Raw genomic sequence first — 17,265 nt, 5'->3', positions numbered from 1 at the left:
AGTTTCATTGCTGTGAAGAGACACCATGACCAAGGCAACTCTTATACGGGACATCTAATTGGGGCTGGCTTACAGATTCAGAGATTCAGTCCATTATCATCATGGTGGGAAGCATGGCAGCATCCAGGCAGGCCTGGTGCTGGAGGACCCTTATGTTCTACATCTTCATCTGTAGGCAACCAGAAGAAGACTGACTTCCAGGCAGCTAAAAGGAGAGGCTCAAAGCCTACCCCTACAGAGACACACTTCCTGAAACAAGGTCACACCTGCTAATAGTGTCACTCCCTGAGCCAAGCATATTCAAACCACCACAGGTACAAAGACTTAGTACCATAAAAACACAAAATCAGAACTGATTCTAATTCTATAATTCTTCTAATGCAACCACATGGCTCTGTTGAGCCAAGAACTGACTTTCTGAAGTCAGTTCATAACTAACAGTCCTCAAAGAAACTGCCATTGGGTGTTACCAGTTACGCAGAAACAGAAGGTGGTCCCTAGCAACCTTACCTCCCCCGGCAAATGGGAATCAGAAATTCGATGGAGCTCACCTATCTTGGAATCTGCAGAGGCCAGAGGGATAAATAAGTCAGTTTAGATTCAGAGGGTACCGCATGGGGGCTGCTGCCCGTGGTCCCCAAGGTGTCACCTAGTTATGAGTGTAGAGCTGGGATTTGCTGCATGAAGAACACTGTGGACTGCAGTGTCTGTCTGTCTGTCTGTCTGCCCTCAGCAGCCACTTGCTTCCTCAATCCCCTCACTTACTCACCAGTGCTGAGCTCTCTCTGAAGAATAGAGGGGGAAATGCGGTTGCGATGCAGAAGAGAAGAGCCAGGCAGAAGCTGATTTTGAAGGGGAAGACAACCCTGAGGAACCCCATGCATACTGCAGAGACTTGTTTTGCACATTTACACACCGAAGATTATCCCTGAGCAAAAAGCTTCAGGAAGCACTGGAGAAGCCTTCCTGGAGGACGACAGTGCGCACCAACGCCTCTTTCTGGGCCAGCATGGCTGTCACCCCTAGTGTTTTACCTGATCTTTTAACCCGAGTCACTGAAAGTGTTCACTAAAGAGATCATCCACCTGCCCCTAGGTCAGCAATTATAGAAAAATGCCATCTAAGGTGAGAGTATTCCAAAAAAGCTGAGGTCTCTATAACCCAGGGCTATCATTTTTTTTTTTTTTTTTTTTTTTTAGAATTTCAAGTATTTTATTTGTTGTAAATGTCGGGGTATCATTTTTAAGTGTCCTCCGTACTAGCTGCCATTGGCAAGTGACTATTCTCCTACCACAACAGGAAACAAAAATAACTAAAAAGAATACCATTCTTAGAATAGCTGCAATAACAACCAGAGGCAGCTGATGTTGGCAAAGATGTATAGAAACTAAATCCTGCTATAACAGCTATTCTGTAAATTAATCTGGCAGTCTCTTCAAAGCTGCACATTTAGTTACCAGATGACCCAGCAACTGGGAAGTTGGCATTCATGCCAGAAAAATAAAGTCATGCACACAAAAGCTTGCACAAGATGCCCTTCACTGGGTGTGTGGAAACAAAGCGGTGGAGCCACACCATGAAGTAACTTTTCATCATCAACAAAACCCTATTACTACCTGAGCGGCCTTAGATGGCTCTCACAGGGATTATGTGGGGGAAAGGGGCAATCGTAGAAGCTGTGTATTATTTCTATTCCTGAAGAGTAAATGGGCAATGTAATACAGATGGAAGTCAGCCTCCGGCTGAGGGCTCCACCTCCTTAGAGGGTGGGGCTATGAAGGATAACAGGGGGCATGCCAGTGCTAACAAAAATCACACAGAGCTAGGCAAACATTCAAATAAATGTGCACAGATAAAGAGGGAAATCGGAGGGAGGCAGGTAGGTTGTATCAATTAAGATTTTGTTGTGTTGAGCAAGATGATGCCCTTGGGAAAAATCAGGAAAAAGCTACATAGGGTCTTGCTGCATCTTTCTTCAAACTGCTCATGACTCTACAATGACCTCAAAGAAAACGTATATATTAAAAGAAACCAAAAATTTTAGCTGAATAAAACAGCACATGCCTATAATCTCATTCTCAGAAGGCTGAGGCGGGAAGGTGGAGTTCAAGGCCTCTCTGGGAAACTTAGGGTGGCCCTGCATCAAAAGCAGGAGGGAGGGAAGACTGGAGATGAAGCTCAATAGTAGAATGCTTGCCTGGTATCAACTTTCAGAACTATAAAAATAATCAGACAAAACGCCTTAATTTTGGGAAGGGTTATAGTCACTTTGTAGCCTAGGGCAGCCTCAAACTCATGGTTCTCTTGTTAAAGTTCCTGACTGCTGGGGTATAAGATTAAGTTACCATGCCCAAACATACTAAAGACCCTGATTCTTAAAGTCTCTACACCAAAAACTGGACAGAACTGTACTAGAAAGTACATTTAAAATATTTCTAGAAACTAGCTGGGCATAGTGGTCCACACTTTTATTCCTAGAATCTGGAAGGCAGAAGCAGGAAGATCTCTTGTGAGTTTGAGACCTGTCTGGTCTGTCCACACAGTGAGTTTCAGACCAGCCAGGGCTACGTAGTGAGACCCTCTCTAAAAAACGAATAAAGCAATAAGTAAAATAATCAACAATATGAGCACGGGAGTTCATGTATATACCCCAGCTCTTGGAGCCTGGTGAAGGCGTAGACGGACATGGGGGCAGAGGAGTCCTAACATCCTTGGGGCCAGTGAGATGGCTCAGCTAATCAAGGCCCAATGTCCTGAGTCTGACCCCTGGAGCCCACATGGTGAAAAAGAACCAATGCGTAGGAGTTTCCTTCAATCTGCACATGTGCAAGAGTGTACACACAATCAAATGAATTTGTACAAAGTGGTTTAAGGTCAGCCTGGGCTTTTTACACAGCCAGGCCTTGTCTCTACATAAATATTTTAACAATACTAACAATGACACAAAGATCAACTTTGGTACACTGTAAGTTTGAGGTCAACCTTGGTTATAGTCGACTCTGATGCAAAAACCCGAAGTTTCCTAGGACATGATAGAACTCTGAAGCCTTCGTTAGAAAATGTGATCACTAAAGAACTGCCCATGTGTATTTGTACAACCAATGCTATTAAAAATAAAAGACCAACTTTATACAAATTGGCGGCTAGAGTTTGCCAAGAGATTCAGGAGTGAGCCTCAGCTTAAGTCAACAATGGTTTGACTTTAGTTTCCGCCCGAGCAGTTACATAGCTCAGATGCTGTCTATGATACTCAATGCAGAACCTGAAGCACTCCAAACAAAGGTTGTCCTCCAAGATTCTGGCTCCTAACCCACTGAGACATCATACGCTGTGGGAAAGAAGCAAGGATTAGTGGTTTACCAAATTAGCCAGGCTGAACCTCGACCAATCACAACTGCCTTCATTGCATACCACAGTCCACCACCCTGCTGCAGACAGTTCTGTTCTTGCCCAGCCCACTGCTCCCTTGAAGTGTTTTTCCTCTTTTCTACTCTGATATTAAGTGGTGAATTCTTTTCACCACCGACGAATCTGACTCATATTGCATCTGTTGGCATGGACTCTGGGGTACATCAACTACAGCTTCCACCTCTAGGGACCCTCGGTATGCTAAATGCGGAAGAGCTTAGAGAGTCGGAAAGCCTCTCCTCGGGACAACTTCCCCGTAGGGCCAGGTTTCCTCCCTTTAGGGCACGCTCACCTCTGTCCTTGGGGGTGAGAGGGTACAGTTCCTCTGGGAGTTCTGTCTCTGCCCCAGGGCCTTTGTAGTTCTCCACTGAAGAATGAGGACAGCTAAAGATTCCTGGCTGAAACCAGTTCCTTGTGGAGCAAAGGCCTCCCTTCTCTCAAACTCCATAGCCCTACAGTAGTGGGGAACCAGTGCTATGTTACCCCTCTAAACAGAAGGACTTCCTAACAGTCACCAACTGAAGACAACTCTGGTGGGATCTAAGGCCTTCTGCTTAGTTTGTAAGAAAGAAAGGACTGTTTCCTGCCTCTTTTAATGCCCAGTTCTCCCCACCATTGTGGTGACTACCTCCCAAGGCCCGGTTGTTTCTTGTTCCATCTTTTCTGACTGCCCTCCCCCTGAGGATGACTGCAGATTCTGGATCATGTAACCAGTGTCCCTCACCGTAACTGTTGGTTCCAGTGCCAAGATGTCCTTTAAGTAAGTTAATGTTCTCTCTGACATCTGAACCTCAGGTCTCTTGCGGACACTAAGTGTTTCTGCCTGTATGGAAGTGTATCCTGGGACTCGGAAGCCCAGGAACCATCAGCTCAGAGGGGAGAAGGTGTTCCAGTGGAAGGGCATTCTGAGACTGAGGGCTCAGGAGCTACACAGCTCTGAGGTGGGACAGTGTCCCGGTGAAGGGACTCCCGAGACACAGGAGCCCAGGAACCACATAGCTCTGAGGGAGGCCTCCTCAGCAGAGGTGTTGCAGCTCCCAGGGGAGGGGATCCCCAGCTGAGCTGAGGAGCTCAGGGGCCTCAGACACACTCCTCTTCTCTTTATCACTGCTTTTCTTCTTGCCTTCTTCCAATGAGTCTCCCAGGCAGGAAATCTCATGAAAGCTTTATTGGAAGGTCCAGGATGTGTAGGGATGTATCCAGGGATGGCTACCCTCTGCTCCCGGGAGCAGACACCAGGGGATCCAAAGGGGCAGTGCTTATATAGGATTTCTCAGTGGGTGGAGCTTCTCAGGGCAGAGGTTTCTAGAGTTATGATTGGTGGGATTTGAAGTCCTGACCTTGGGGAAGCTTAAGGATTGGTGAGGTTTTGTGAGAAGCTCAGAGATTGGTGGGTTTTCCTGCTCAGGGATTGGTGGCTTTTTTTCACCCACTTTTCCCTGCATCGGGCCCATGGGTTAAGGTGGGAAGTCCTTGTATCAGGTCCATGGGTTAAGGTGGGAAGTCCTTGTATCAGGTCCATGGGTTAAGGTGGGAAGTCCTTCCTGGCTGCAGCCAGCTTTTGCAGAGGAGCCATTTCTGTGGGGCTGTTGGGGGTAGGGAAGGGAGAAAAATTCTACAGAGGAGGTGCTGCCACTGTGGACAGCTTCTATGGGACAGCTCCTGTAATGGTGTCTCATGAAAGCTGTAAGCTAAGGCAGGAAAGGTGTGGTAGGTGTTGACACCATGGACAGCCCTTGAGGGGCTAGAAAGGCTGTGCACCACCTTGGACAAGACCTGTGAGGGGTGCAGGCTGAGGAGATTTTGTGGTGCAGCCATTTTTGACAGGAGTCACCATTTTGAACAGCTCTGTAGGACATTTTACTGTGGTAGCCAAAGACTGGGGTGGGAAGGAGGAGCCTTCTGCTGCTTTCATGGCTTTTGTGGTCACCATCTCTCAGCAAGTCCTTTAGTAAGGTGCTCTATCCCTTTTAAAAGTTACACATCAAATGCCTTGAACCTAGGGCCCTTTGTCCTCTAGAAAGATGTCTGTTAGAGACTCGGGAGCTGATCTCCAGTCTCAGTATGAGACAGTCACCTCCTTTCCCTTCAGACTCACCCTCATGGGGGTGGGGGTAGGGTAAGGTTCATCTGAAAAAAACTGGAGAAAAATTTGATCCCTAGACTCTGAAAACATGTGTTCTTTTGTCTCATGGCTTGGTCCTAAGATGGAGAGGCAAACAAAGCCTCTAACCAGTACCATCAACTGCAGCACTGTTCTCTATTTGCCCTGCTCTCTTACAGCCTACGGAGATGATTTCATGTCCCCATGTCCAGCTCCCCCTTTCCAACTGCAAATATGGCCAGGTTTTGGGGTCCTCAGAAGACCAGGAGATGTCCCACCTAATCCTACTGATCACTCTCCAAACCCACCTTCCCAAGAGACTCTCCCCTATATCCTTAGTCACCCCCCCCCCCCCATCTCCCAGGAATACCTTTAGGAAATAAATCTCTCCCACTGGACAGAGAAGGCCTATATCCTTTCTGCAAGGTAGCCAACATGGAACTGAGAACCATCAGAGTCCATGGTCCCTTCCCCCGTGCCTGACCTTACCCACATAGAAATTGAACAGCTCTTTTAATCAAGACCTCTCTACTCCATTAAAGAATTTCAGATAATCGATAAACTGCCTTCTATACATGAGGAATTTGCTCATGGCCAAGAAATGGGTCAGTGAGGCACATGCCTATAACCCTTGCACTAGTTAGATTTTCTGCCAACTCGGAGTAGGCTAGAGTCATGGGGGGAAAAGGAGTTTCAATTAAGAAAAGACTTCTATAGGGATGGCCTGTAGGCAACTCTGTGGAGTGCTATCCTGATTGATTGATGGAGGAGAGAGCTCAGAATGGGCGAGGCCACCATGGGCAGGTGGTCCTGGAGTATAAAAGAAAGCAGGTTGGCCGGGCAGTGGTGGCACATGCCTGTAATTTCAGTACTTGGGAGGCAGAGACAGGTAGATCTCTGAGTTCAAGGTCAGCCTGGTCTACAGAGTGAGTTCTAGGACAGCCAGGACTGCACAGAGAAACCCTGTTTCCAAAAAGAAAAAAAAAGAAAAAGCAAGTTGAGCTACCCATGGAAAGCAAGGCAGGAAGCAGCATTCCTTTGTGGTCTCCTGACTTCCCGTCATGATAAGAGTGAAAGAAACCCTTTCCTCCCCAAGTTGCTTTTGGTCACGGTGCTTATCACAGCAATAGAAACCAAACTAAGACACTATGGAAGCCATTCCCAGGGAAGATGCAGTGTTCAAAGAGACCCAAATTGAACTTATCAAGATAAGTATCTAGACAGAGGAGTCATAATTACCTGTGTCCATGCTTAATAGAAGGTATGAAAAGGCTGGCCGCAAGAAGGCCTACTAATTACACCAAGTTGAAAGAAGCAAAACAGGCCCACTGAGAACTCGGCCTTGCTTCATTCCAGATTGGCCATGAGTACCTTGGATGGAGGGAGTCTCAAAGGCTTTGCCATTCTCAAAGTCCATTTTGTCAGCCAAGCTTCCTTGAATATATGACAAAAACTCCTCTTGTCTCACCTTACTAGGTACTGGCTTTCCTTTAAGATATTTAAAGTTAGGATGAGGCCTCAGGGACCAAGGAAGAGATGATGTGACAAACAGGCCCAGTCCATGAGAGCATTCATAGACCAGGCCTATGTCAGGGTGGCCCCAGGACCCTCCTATCACAGTCAGATCCTGTGCACAGACTGTGCCTATGTCAGGGTGGCCCCAGGACCCTCCTATCACAGTCAGATCCTGTGCACAAACCATGCCTATGTCAGGGCGGCCCCAGGACCCTCCTGTCACAGTCAGATCCTGCATGCTAAAGCCTATGTTCATTACACCGGGCTGTTACAACTGCTGCCAAATAGAACACATCATTCAAAACTGTCAAAATCCATGTGCCAACCACACTGCCTATAGTGGGACGCTGAAAATGGAACTACTGCTCTCTGGCTCAGGAGGAGGAGGGGTCATCTCAACAACAGAAGTCTGGGCTGTAGAGATGGCTCAGTGGGTAAGAGCACTGACTGCTCTTCTGAAGGTCCTGAGTTCAAATGCCAGCAACCACATGGTGGCTCACAACCATCCATAACGAGATTTGATGCCTTCTTCTGGTGTGTCTATAGACAGCTGCAGTGTACTTACATATAATAATAAATAAATCTTAACACAACAACAACAACACCCCAAGAGAAGTCCATAGGTAGTATGGTCAGGGGGCCACTGTGGAAAGGAGCAATCTTGAGCTGTCCTGACAGGACCAGGAGGCTATACTGACTCCCAGTCAGTCCCTATGAAAGAGCCCTGAATGGCAGTTTGGTTGTCAGGAGCTGGAGTCAGGAGGCCTGCAGCATTTACTACAGATGTGAACTTTCCAGGATAGCTGCTGTTAGACCCCTCCAAAGCCCAACTTTTCTTATGCACCACACAGATTTAGAATGGGCGTTAGAACAGTTTTTGAACTAGAATATAGCTCAGAGGTAGAACATTTGTCTGGTAGGTATGAGATCCTGAGTTGTAACCCCATGTGAGATCCTGGGTTCTAGCCCCAGGACCACCACCCCTCATTTTAGTACTAGAAGAATCTTGAATATGATCTAGACAATGTTCTCAAATTCCAGCATCAGAATTCCCTGGAAGGCTTGCTAGAATGTGGGCAACATGCTCACGCCTCTGCCCCAGATTCTGATTCTGTGCATCTGGGAAGAACTAAGAATTGGATCAAAGATGACACTAAAACTTTCTGCACAATCTATTGATTTCACTGGTGAGAAAGCTGAGTTCTCTGGCTTCATATCACATTGAGCTAAGCATTTTCTACAAGTGGAGCATTTTATTAATATTAAAAGTGTCGGTCTTCTACTTTTAATTGCTGAAGTGATTAAGCAGTCCTTCAGGAATCAATCTTAATGGGAAAGATTCATTGCTCTTTAACACCACATGTCCTGTGAGTGTCCCTTACCTCAGCATCCTGTTCGCCGGGCCAGTGAGACCAGGATCTACAATGCGGCCTCTCTACTTATCCCTACCCCTCTTTCTGCTGGCTGGACTACAGCTACGAGGGTGTCACTGAGAGCATCTGTGTCTAATGTGGCCCGATTCATCATTCCCAGGTCCCTACACAGTCCTATCCAGAACGGTGCCCCTCATCACCCAGAGCACAAGCTAGTATTTCCTCTACTATCAACTGCTTTAGAGGCCAAGTATGGCTTACAGAGCAGTGGTCATACAGGGAAGACACCACAAATTACTAGGAAAAATTCCCAAGACCTAGATTCTATAGAGACCAACCAAATCATAGTTGCTATGTTTGGGGTTGGAACTTCCTTCCTCCAGTGAGTTATTAAGATTTATTTGTGTATCTAGCCATTGAAAACAAATTAAAAAAAAAACCCATGTTGCTTTATAATGAATAAACCAAACAGTATGCACACACACACACACACACACACACACACACAGAGATTTGTGTGTGCACATGCATCTGCCACATGTGTTCACCAGGAGCCTGCAGAGGTCAGAAGAGAATATCAGCTCTCATGGAATTGACATCAGAGGTAGTTGTGAACCACTTAATGTGAGTGCAAGGGACTCAACTTGGGTCCTTTAAGGAACACTGTGTGTAGTTGAGGAGAAAGCTGGGGTAGGGGCAGGGGTTGGGGTAAGGATGGGGTTGTATATGCTTGTAACCCCAGGACAGGGGAGACAAAGATAGGAGGATTTCTGAGGTACACTGGCCAGCCAGCCTAGCCTAACTGGTGAGCTTCAAGCCAATGAAGGATCCTGACTCAAATGAGAACGATGTTGTTTCTGAAACCCAAGGTTGTCCTCTGGCTTTCATCCACATGAGCACATGGTATAAACCCACACATGTATAATCACATATACATGTATGTACACACACACACACACACACACACACACACACACACCCCAAACTGACTTCTGCAGGCCACCTGACTGAAAGATTACACAAGGATAGTCAAATAAAGCTGTTGGTTCCTGTTGTCACTGTTTGAAAGACAGAAAGCCAAAGATATCATGGTGAGGTTTCTCATGAAGTTTCTCAGGACCAAGAAACAACAGCCTAGGTTTTGTTCAGCAGGAACTGGAGGTCAGTGCAGTGGACTTGTGGCTTATCTGCTGAAGGAAGATCCTGGGTTGCCTCCCTACTTCAGCTAACAGTCTGCAGGGAGAACAACATGCCTGACTTGGCTGCTGTGTAGACATGCTGTCCCCAGTGAAGTCATCATTTAAAAACAAATTTTAAAATATGTAATCTTGCCGGGCAGTGGTGGTGTATGCCTTTAATCCCATCACTTGGGAGGCAGAGGCAGGCGGATTTCTGAGTTCGAGACCAGCCTGGTCTACAAAGTGAGTTCCAGGACAGCCAGGGCTACACAGAGAAACCCTGTCTTAAAAAAAAAAAAAAAAAAAAAAAAAAGACAGCTACAGTATACTTACATGTAATAATAAATAAATCTTTAAAATATGTAATCTTGTTTAAATTGGCTTTGAATAATAAACGACAGGTGGTGGTCTGAACAATCACAGAAACAAGATTTTAAAGCAACAACTTCCTGGGTTACAGAAATAGGAAAGCCAGCTTACCGGTAACACAGCCAAGGATGTAGAAGCCTCTTTAGCACATCTGCATCAGGAGACATCTCCTACCGAAGAGCACTGTGTTCCTCCCACATCCCTGGACTGTCCCGTTCCCAAAAGAAAGTCACTTCTGAAAACTGTGAATGATGAAAAGGAGCAAAAATGAGTCCTCTTACTAACGCCATTTCACAGTCCAGGCTGGAAAAACGGCCCTGGGGTTAAGCACACTTGATGTTCTTGAGAGGAACCTAAATTCAGTACCCACGTGGTGGTTCACACCACTCTAATCCAGTTCCCGGGTGTCTGGCACCTTCTTCTGGCCTCCTCAGGCACCAGCACAGACATACATGCAGACAAACACTTATTCCCACAAGGCAGAAACAGATCTTAGAAGAAAAAGTACTATTCTGAAACCCTACCTACTTTTTCCATCAAAGTAAGAAAACATCTTAAAGCACGGCTTTCACATCAGTGAGATAAAGTGCTCCAGGAAGGCTGTCTGCCTTCGCTGCATGTAGGACCCATTCAGCTATTTAAAAACTGGGCCTAATATGATCCTGTGTAAGAATACTACTTAAACTAAAAAATAAGACAGGGCTTACTATTTGGAACTAGAAAGACCAATTATTACTTTTTATTTTTCAAATAAAACAAATATATGCAGCTATTTTATGTTTAAAAAAATCTTGAAAGTTTAAAACACAGTAAATAATCAACATTAAAATATTTTGCCCACAGTATAAAATATAAAGTGTTACAATAAGCCAATGTGTTATAATACCAGTATCTCTTATATTAAAAAGTAAAGTTAAAATGGGCTGGCAAGACAGCTCAGTGGGTGAACCTTTCCTCCAAAGGTTAGCTGCCTGAGTTTATCCCTGAGGCCTGCCAGGCGGAGAGAGAACCAACTGTCAAAGGTTATCCTCTGACTTCCGTACGCATGCGTACATACACAAAATAAATAATTAAATATAAAAAAGCATTTTTTAAACTAAAAACCCACAATGGTATGGTAAGATAAAACAATCATGAAATTAAATTAGTGTTTTTAAATTTTGAAATTATTTGTAGTCTGATTTTTGGGGTCAGAATCTTTGTATTACATTTGTATGCAAATACTGCCCTTATCCTCATATATACAAAATGGTAAAAAAAAAAAAAAAAAAAAAAAAAAAAAGGTTATTTGTATAGAAGCTTAACTGAGAATATGCATGGCACTGGCTAATTTAAATTCACTCTTTGTAATAGAATGCTAATAGTTTTCACTTTTGTTAACATTTAGCCTTTGGTCATTTGAGCAAAATTTTAAAATATTTCTTAAATAAATAAATAATATTCTTCAGTCCAAGGCTGGGGTGTAGTTCAGTGATGGGTTTGATCCCCAATGCAACAAAAGCAGACCAAAGACAAACAACCTCCAACCGCTCCAAAGCCCCACACTCTAAACTGCCTTTCAAGTCAAAGAATTCCAATGTAAGAATTAAAATCTGATAGCCAAAGTCAATAAAGCAAGTCGGGGCTCTCTAGTAGCACACTCTGTGAAACTCTGGCTATCTGATGTTCCTCCTGTTATCTCTGCATTGCTTGAAAAACTGTTGGAACTCAGATATGGAGTTCTAACTGGCAGATGGCCGAGCTGGCCATGCGGAGAGAGCACAGTGGCCCTCACACAGGTGCGGCCAGATCTCCCAGTCTCAGAGGCAGAGGCAGCATCGGGCCTGAGTTGTGTGTGCTCCGAAGCTGTGCTCTCCCTCTCTTAGCCACGGAGTCCTTTCTTCCTCTCTCTCCTTCTTTTCCTTCTTTGTGAACTTTGAAACTGCCTGGTTTTATTCTTAGCCAATGTTCTAAAACTAACTTGTAAATTACATCTGAATGGTTAAAAAAAAAACACTTTAATGCATGTAAAGATCTAAAATATTTTTTTAACCAATGGCTCATATATTAGGTAACATCTCTTTGAATTCTCTTTCCCCCTTTTCTTTTTCCTGTAGTGCACAGGATTAAGCTCAATGTGTTGCACATGCTAAGGCAAGTACTCTAGCCTTGAGCCAAACTCCAGACATCACATAAAGATATAAAGAAGATACTAAGGAGTTGGGTAGTGTGTGCTATAGGCAGAACAACCAAAGCGGAGTATAAAAGGATGCTCGCTTCCGACTCAGTGTCTATCCAGGAATGACAGGACATCCTTCCATGCTGGCTCAAGCACAGTGGACCCTGATGTAGTTCAATTTGATTGCTGATACTTAGTATAACTGGCTGCTCTGGTTTAGCTGGGTTGGTCGGATGGGCCTGGTAGAAAGTAAAGGCCTCTGGAACGGGACTCAAGTGTTTCTCTTCATTTTCAAATCCTCAGACCCCGAGAGCACAGAGGACCTTGTGCAAGACCTTATGGAAAACTACTTCAGTTAGAGTCACTTTAGGCAAAAATCCCAGACTAATCCCAGACTAACTTATAAGTGTGCTGTTGGTGTTTTCAAAGCACTGAAAGGCAAGGTGCTCTGTCCTGCAAGCAGTCTGGGACAATCCTTTGTTTTTACCGTAAATCACTGTGGAGTGAAAAGATCAAAAGTTACCAAAACATACCATTAATCAGTCCCTGACATAGCTGGGTTCTAACTGTAAGTCAGGCATCCATCTTAAAGAGACATGTCAAGATTTGAATTCATAAGAGGATAACTGGTAGCTGGTACTGAGGATGACACTGATGATTTAAAAGCTTTGGAAAATATGTGGAATCCTTCCAAATTGTTTGTTGCAAGGTTTTCTGTTTGCTTGTTGTTAGATTCTGAACCTGCTTGCAGAGTCACACCTATTCCTCTGAATATGCAGTTATAGAGTGCTAGGTTCTACATATATTTGATCTAAATTAATAGCCAGAAGTGTCTGGAAACTTCTTGTAGAACAACCTGCTTCTTAGGGAAACTAAACTTGCGTATTTTCTAATCTAAGTAAACAGTTATTAAAGACGTTCTCCTGGCTGACAAGATGGCTCAGTGGGTAAAGGAGCCTGCTGCCAAGCCTGGCGGCCTGAGTTCAACCCCTGGAACCCACATAGTGGAAGGAGAGAACAGGCTGCAAGCTGTCTTCTGACCTTCACATGTGCACAATGGTGATGCACATTCCCGCGCATACACATTAAATATATAAGTGTAAAAATTTAAAGATGTTCTAAGAACGTATATTTTCTGAAAAGGTTATATTGACAGAGGGAGAGAAACCTGTGGAGCTCACTAGAAACAATGGTAACTTAATCACTTACCTACATTGGACACACGCCTTCATGCCAGGGGTGCATATGTTAAAACTAACCTTCTCTCCTCTAGAAGTTTCATTCTTTCTTTCTGCTTAAAATTTTATTATTTGGACTTCTGGCCAAAGGGACAGATTCTCTAAAGAAAATGTAGGCCTAATTCATATAGGTAATAACTGCAGTTTTTCCATTTTAAAAATACCTGCCTTTTCTAAAAGCACACACAAGGCTTCTCCATGTCCAGAGAGGCCTTCTTCATCAACCTCTCTGGGTCCACTTTCTCTCCTGGGCTCTCACTGTCAGGACTTTTCAGAGTTCAGCCCTCCCCATTTCCCTTGCAGAATAATTCCATGAACTTTTATGTCCTCAATTTTACTTTTGCAAGTTAGGGTTTAGTTCTTTTCTGGGCTATGTACAGATACTCATTGACTTATCATGGGGCTACGTTCCCATAAGCACACCATAAGCAGAAAAGCTACTTATTGTAACCTAATTTACTGACCATGTATACAACACTCACATTAGCTTACAGGTGGGCAAAGTTCATTTAGTACAAACCTATTTTATTAAAGTACAGAGTCTCTCATGTCCATTACTAAATGCTGTGAGAAACCATAGCTGTATGTGTAGAGTAGACATAGTGAAGCCTTCTATAGACATGAGGGGATGTAAAAACACAATATACCAACAAATCCTGGATAGTTTGTCCTGATAGTGCAGCTGCTTGCCAGCTATGGCTGGCTGCCACTGCCCAGCGTCGTGAGAAAAAGGCTGTCTTAGTCAGGGTTTCTATTCCTGCACAAACATCATGACCAAGAAGCAAGTTGGGGAGGAAAGGGTTTATTCAGCTTACACTTCCACATTGCTGTTCATCACTAAAGGAAGTCAGGACTGGAACTCAAGCAGGTCAGGATACAGGAGCTGATGCAGAGGCCATGGAGGGAGTGTTACTTACTGGCTTGCTTCCCCTCTTGCTCTCTCATAGAACCCAAGACTACCAGCCCAGGGATGCCACCATCCACAATGAGCCCTCCACCCCTTGAACACCAACTGAGAAAGTGCCCCACAGCTGGATCTCATGGAGGCACTTCCCCAACTGAAGCTCCTTTCTTTGTGATAACTCCAGCCTGTGTCAAGTTGACACACAAAACCAGTCAGTACAGAGGGGAAAAAATTACATTTCAAAATGTAGTGTTTGGCTTCCACTGAATACTAACAGTGAGTCTGTAAGGAAGAACCCACATGCCTCCTACAGGACTCCACCTGGAGAGGGAAGACCCATAAACATTTATCCCTGAACATCAACTCAACTCATTCCATGCCCTTCAAACTCACTTTTTCCTGTACCTCTCTCTCCTCAGCTCAGTGACTACAGTCCATATCAGTTACAGTGAACCATTTCTATCTACCCTTGACATGGACAGATCCCTTCCTAAGTAGTTGTATCTTGGCTTACAATACACCCATCCACATTCTGAAAAATCTTTCTATTTTTCTTAGGATGATGTCCCAAACTCCAAAAACACATGGCCTTGCAGGGCATTTAAGATCTGCCTTTTGGGGTCTTTTTACTTCTGTGCCCACAAGCTAATAATCTGTATGCTTTCTCTGAGGCCCCCAAAGACTTCTTCAATTAGAAGATAACTTGGGCTTTCACTAACCCCTTTTCTGAGGAAATCATATTCCGTTGTCTTTTATCTACTCTTGTATATATTCAAGTCAGGAATAGACAGCCCAGCCCAAAACTCCCTGTCAAAGCCATAGTATTATTGTCTTCAAGATATTTCAGTTTTGGTACCACATCAAACCCTTATTCTTACTTATAACCTTTTCTAGGAATTAGCGAAGTTAGTCTGTCCACATAAGAAGTTACTCCTAGGGGGAGTGGGTGGGTAGGGGAGTGGGGGTGGGTGGGTATGGGGGACTTTTGGTATAGCATTGGAAATGTAAATGAGCTAAATACCTAATAAAAAATGAAAAAAATAAAAAAAAAAGAATCTCTTTTTAAGTCTGAATAATCCCAAAAAAAAAAAAAAAAAAAAAAAAGAAGTTACTCCTGTGGAAGACATCAAAGGAATACTTTTTCTACGAGTATCAGCCTAGAAAAAAAAAGACCCAGAGGCAAATCGAACACTGACTCCCACCTGCAACAAAATATCGCAATAGGTTACATCATCCCCAGGAATCCAATTCCCATAACAGCTTTCTCTATTATGTGATCAATGCAAAACATAGAAACGGGAATCATTCTGGCATGACCTATACATTCCTGCAAAATCTGCAGTCTGCCCACACCCCCTAATCTCATTTCCATCTTTCTTCCCCTTACTCAGTCACAGTTCCCCTAAACTTATTAAAGTACCAAAGGCTTTGCACTTCAGATTAACTGCTTGTAAAGGCCTTCCCTCAGATCTTTGTTGGCTAGTTTTTTTTGTCATTCACAGAGCATAAATGTCATTCTCTGGGAGACCTGGCTCACAATCTAAGAGTCTAGCGCATCCTAGTCAAACTGTATTCCATTACTTTGTGGGTTTTTTTTTTTCCCTAATCATTCTGCAGTTTCATCTTCTCTTGTTAAGATAAAAGAAAAAAAAAGAAAGAAAAGAAAGAAAGGAAAGAAAAGTTCACAAAGTCTCCCCAACAACTAGAGTAGTGTCAACCCAGTAGACACTTGCTAAAAGAATCAATGCATTTAAACAATGTATCAATGTGCCCACTCTGCGCCCCCCTCCCCCGGCTCTTTTCATTCACAAGAAACCACTAGGGTCGCTATCCTCGCAGGCAAGCCCTTGAACCAGCCTCGCGATCCCAAAGAGCGTGCTCTCTCGCAGGCTGGGCGAGGCAGCCTGGAAGCTAACCGGGTCTCAGAGACCGACAGATGCACCAAACATCGCCACTCGCTTCCAAGAAGCACCGCAGAGCGACGACGAGTAGGGGCCCTCATCGCCTGCTCTCGGCCCTGTCGCCTCCCCCGTCGCTCAGCCTGCCACGCACGTGTCGCTCCAGCCACCCAGCTCAACCTGGGCTCCTGCTTACCTGGCTGCCATCCCGCCGGGCCACGCAGCCATCGCCCGGCCACTCGTGCCCACAGCTGCCTACTCCAGGCCACCGTACTCCACGGAAGGCCTTGCCGGCCCCTCCCTCAGCAGGCGTAGAAGCCCCATTCGTAGTACAGTGTCTCTTAGCAACCGCTTAGAGTCTCCAGGCTGGGGGTGGAGCCTGGAGAACCGCTGCGGGGAAGCGGAGGGGACGAAGGGAGAGCGACCAATCGGAGACAAGTCCCAGCCTCTATTAGCCCGCCTCCTCTAACTGTCGCGAATCCGCGGGCAGCTTTACGACAGCCAGGGGGTGGGGGCATCTGTGTGAGGAGAAGGAAGCAACCAACCAACCAAGTCGCCCCCACCCCCTACCCCAACCCCCACCCACCGCGGATCTGGTTTACGGCTTGGAGCGCAGGCTCCAGTGCGGCAGCTGATTGGCTGTCGAAGGCTTGGTCCCATCCCAGTGACCCCAAAGTGCTGGAAGGAGGGGGCGGGGGTGGCCCAGTGCAAAGTGCATCCCGAAAGCCCCCTGTCGGGACACCCTGCTGCTGACACTTCGGACCTGGTATGACTTAGGGTCTCTCTGTCCCCAGACCTCTTGAGTCCCTCGGTAGCTGAAAGCCTCCGGCCCGGCGCGCGGCAGACCCTTGGTCTGAGCCCCTGGACCGGGACTGCCCCCCCCCCCCCCCACCCAGCCGGCACTTCCTCCCAGCGCCCCTTCCCGGAGGCTGCTCCGAGGCCAAGACCGCCACCCCCAGCCTGATCGACTATCTGGATGCTCTCTGGGTTGGGGCCGTGAAGCACCCAGGAGGATCAGGAACACGGTGTCCGGCCCTGCCTGGGGTGTTTCTTCAATGGAGAAGTTGGTGAATGTGCAGGAGGCTGAAAGGAGAGAGAGGAGCTGCAACTGAGGACACAG

General features: G+C 45.5%; 2 protein-coding genes across 17 annotated transcripts in view; one reads left to right on the top strand and one right to left on the bottom strand.

Moving 5' to 3' along the window:
• Lins1 (lines homolog 1) overlaps positions 1-16,548 on the bottom strand; it is a 27,440-nt gene extending 10,892 nt beyond the window's left edge. For 5 of the 12 annotated variants that reach the window (XM_006541217.4, XM_011250905.3, XM_006541220.4 and 2 more), the window contains exons 1-2: positions 16,342-16,432; positions 10,059-10,189 (exon numbers count right to left, since the gene is read on the bottom strand). The gene's annotated coding sequence lies outside the window, so the exon portion shown is untranslated. Of the gene's footprint in view, positions 1-10,058; positions 10,190-16,341 lie in introns of all 12 variants that reach the window. The other 7 variants (NR_034030.1, NM_152815.2, NM_001191001.1 and 4 more) reach the window with 4 other exon arrangements.
• Positions 16,486-17,265, top strand: part of Asb7 (ankyrin repeat and SOCS box-containing 7) — a 45,315-nt gene continuing 44,535 nt past the window's right edge. For 3 of the 5 annotated variants that reach the window (XM_011250779.3, XM_006540568.4, XM_006540567.4), the window contains exon 1: positions 16,486-17,265. The gene's annotated coding sequence lies outside the window, so the exon portion shown is untranslated. The other 2 variants (NR_003961.1, NM_080443.2) reach the window with 1 other exon arrangement.

This window comes from Mus musculus, chromosome 7 (assembly GCF_000001635.26).
Source record: "Mus musculus strain C57BL/6J chromosome 7, GRCm38.p6 C57BL/6J".
In the NCBI taxonomy this organism is placed as follows: domain Eukaryota; kingdom Metazoa; phylum Chordata; class Mammalia; order Rodentia; family Muridae; genus Mus; species Mus musculus.
The sequence above is the reverse complement of the archived record's forward strand: the minus strand, read 5'-3'. Positions and strand labels throughout refer to the sequence as shown.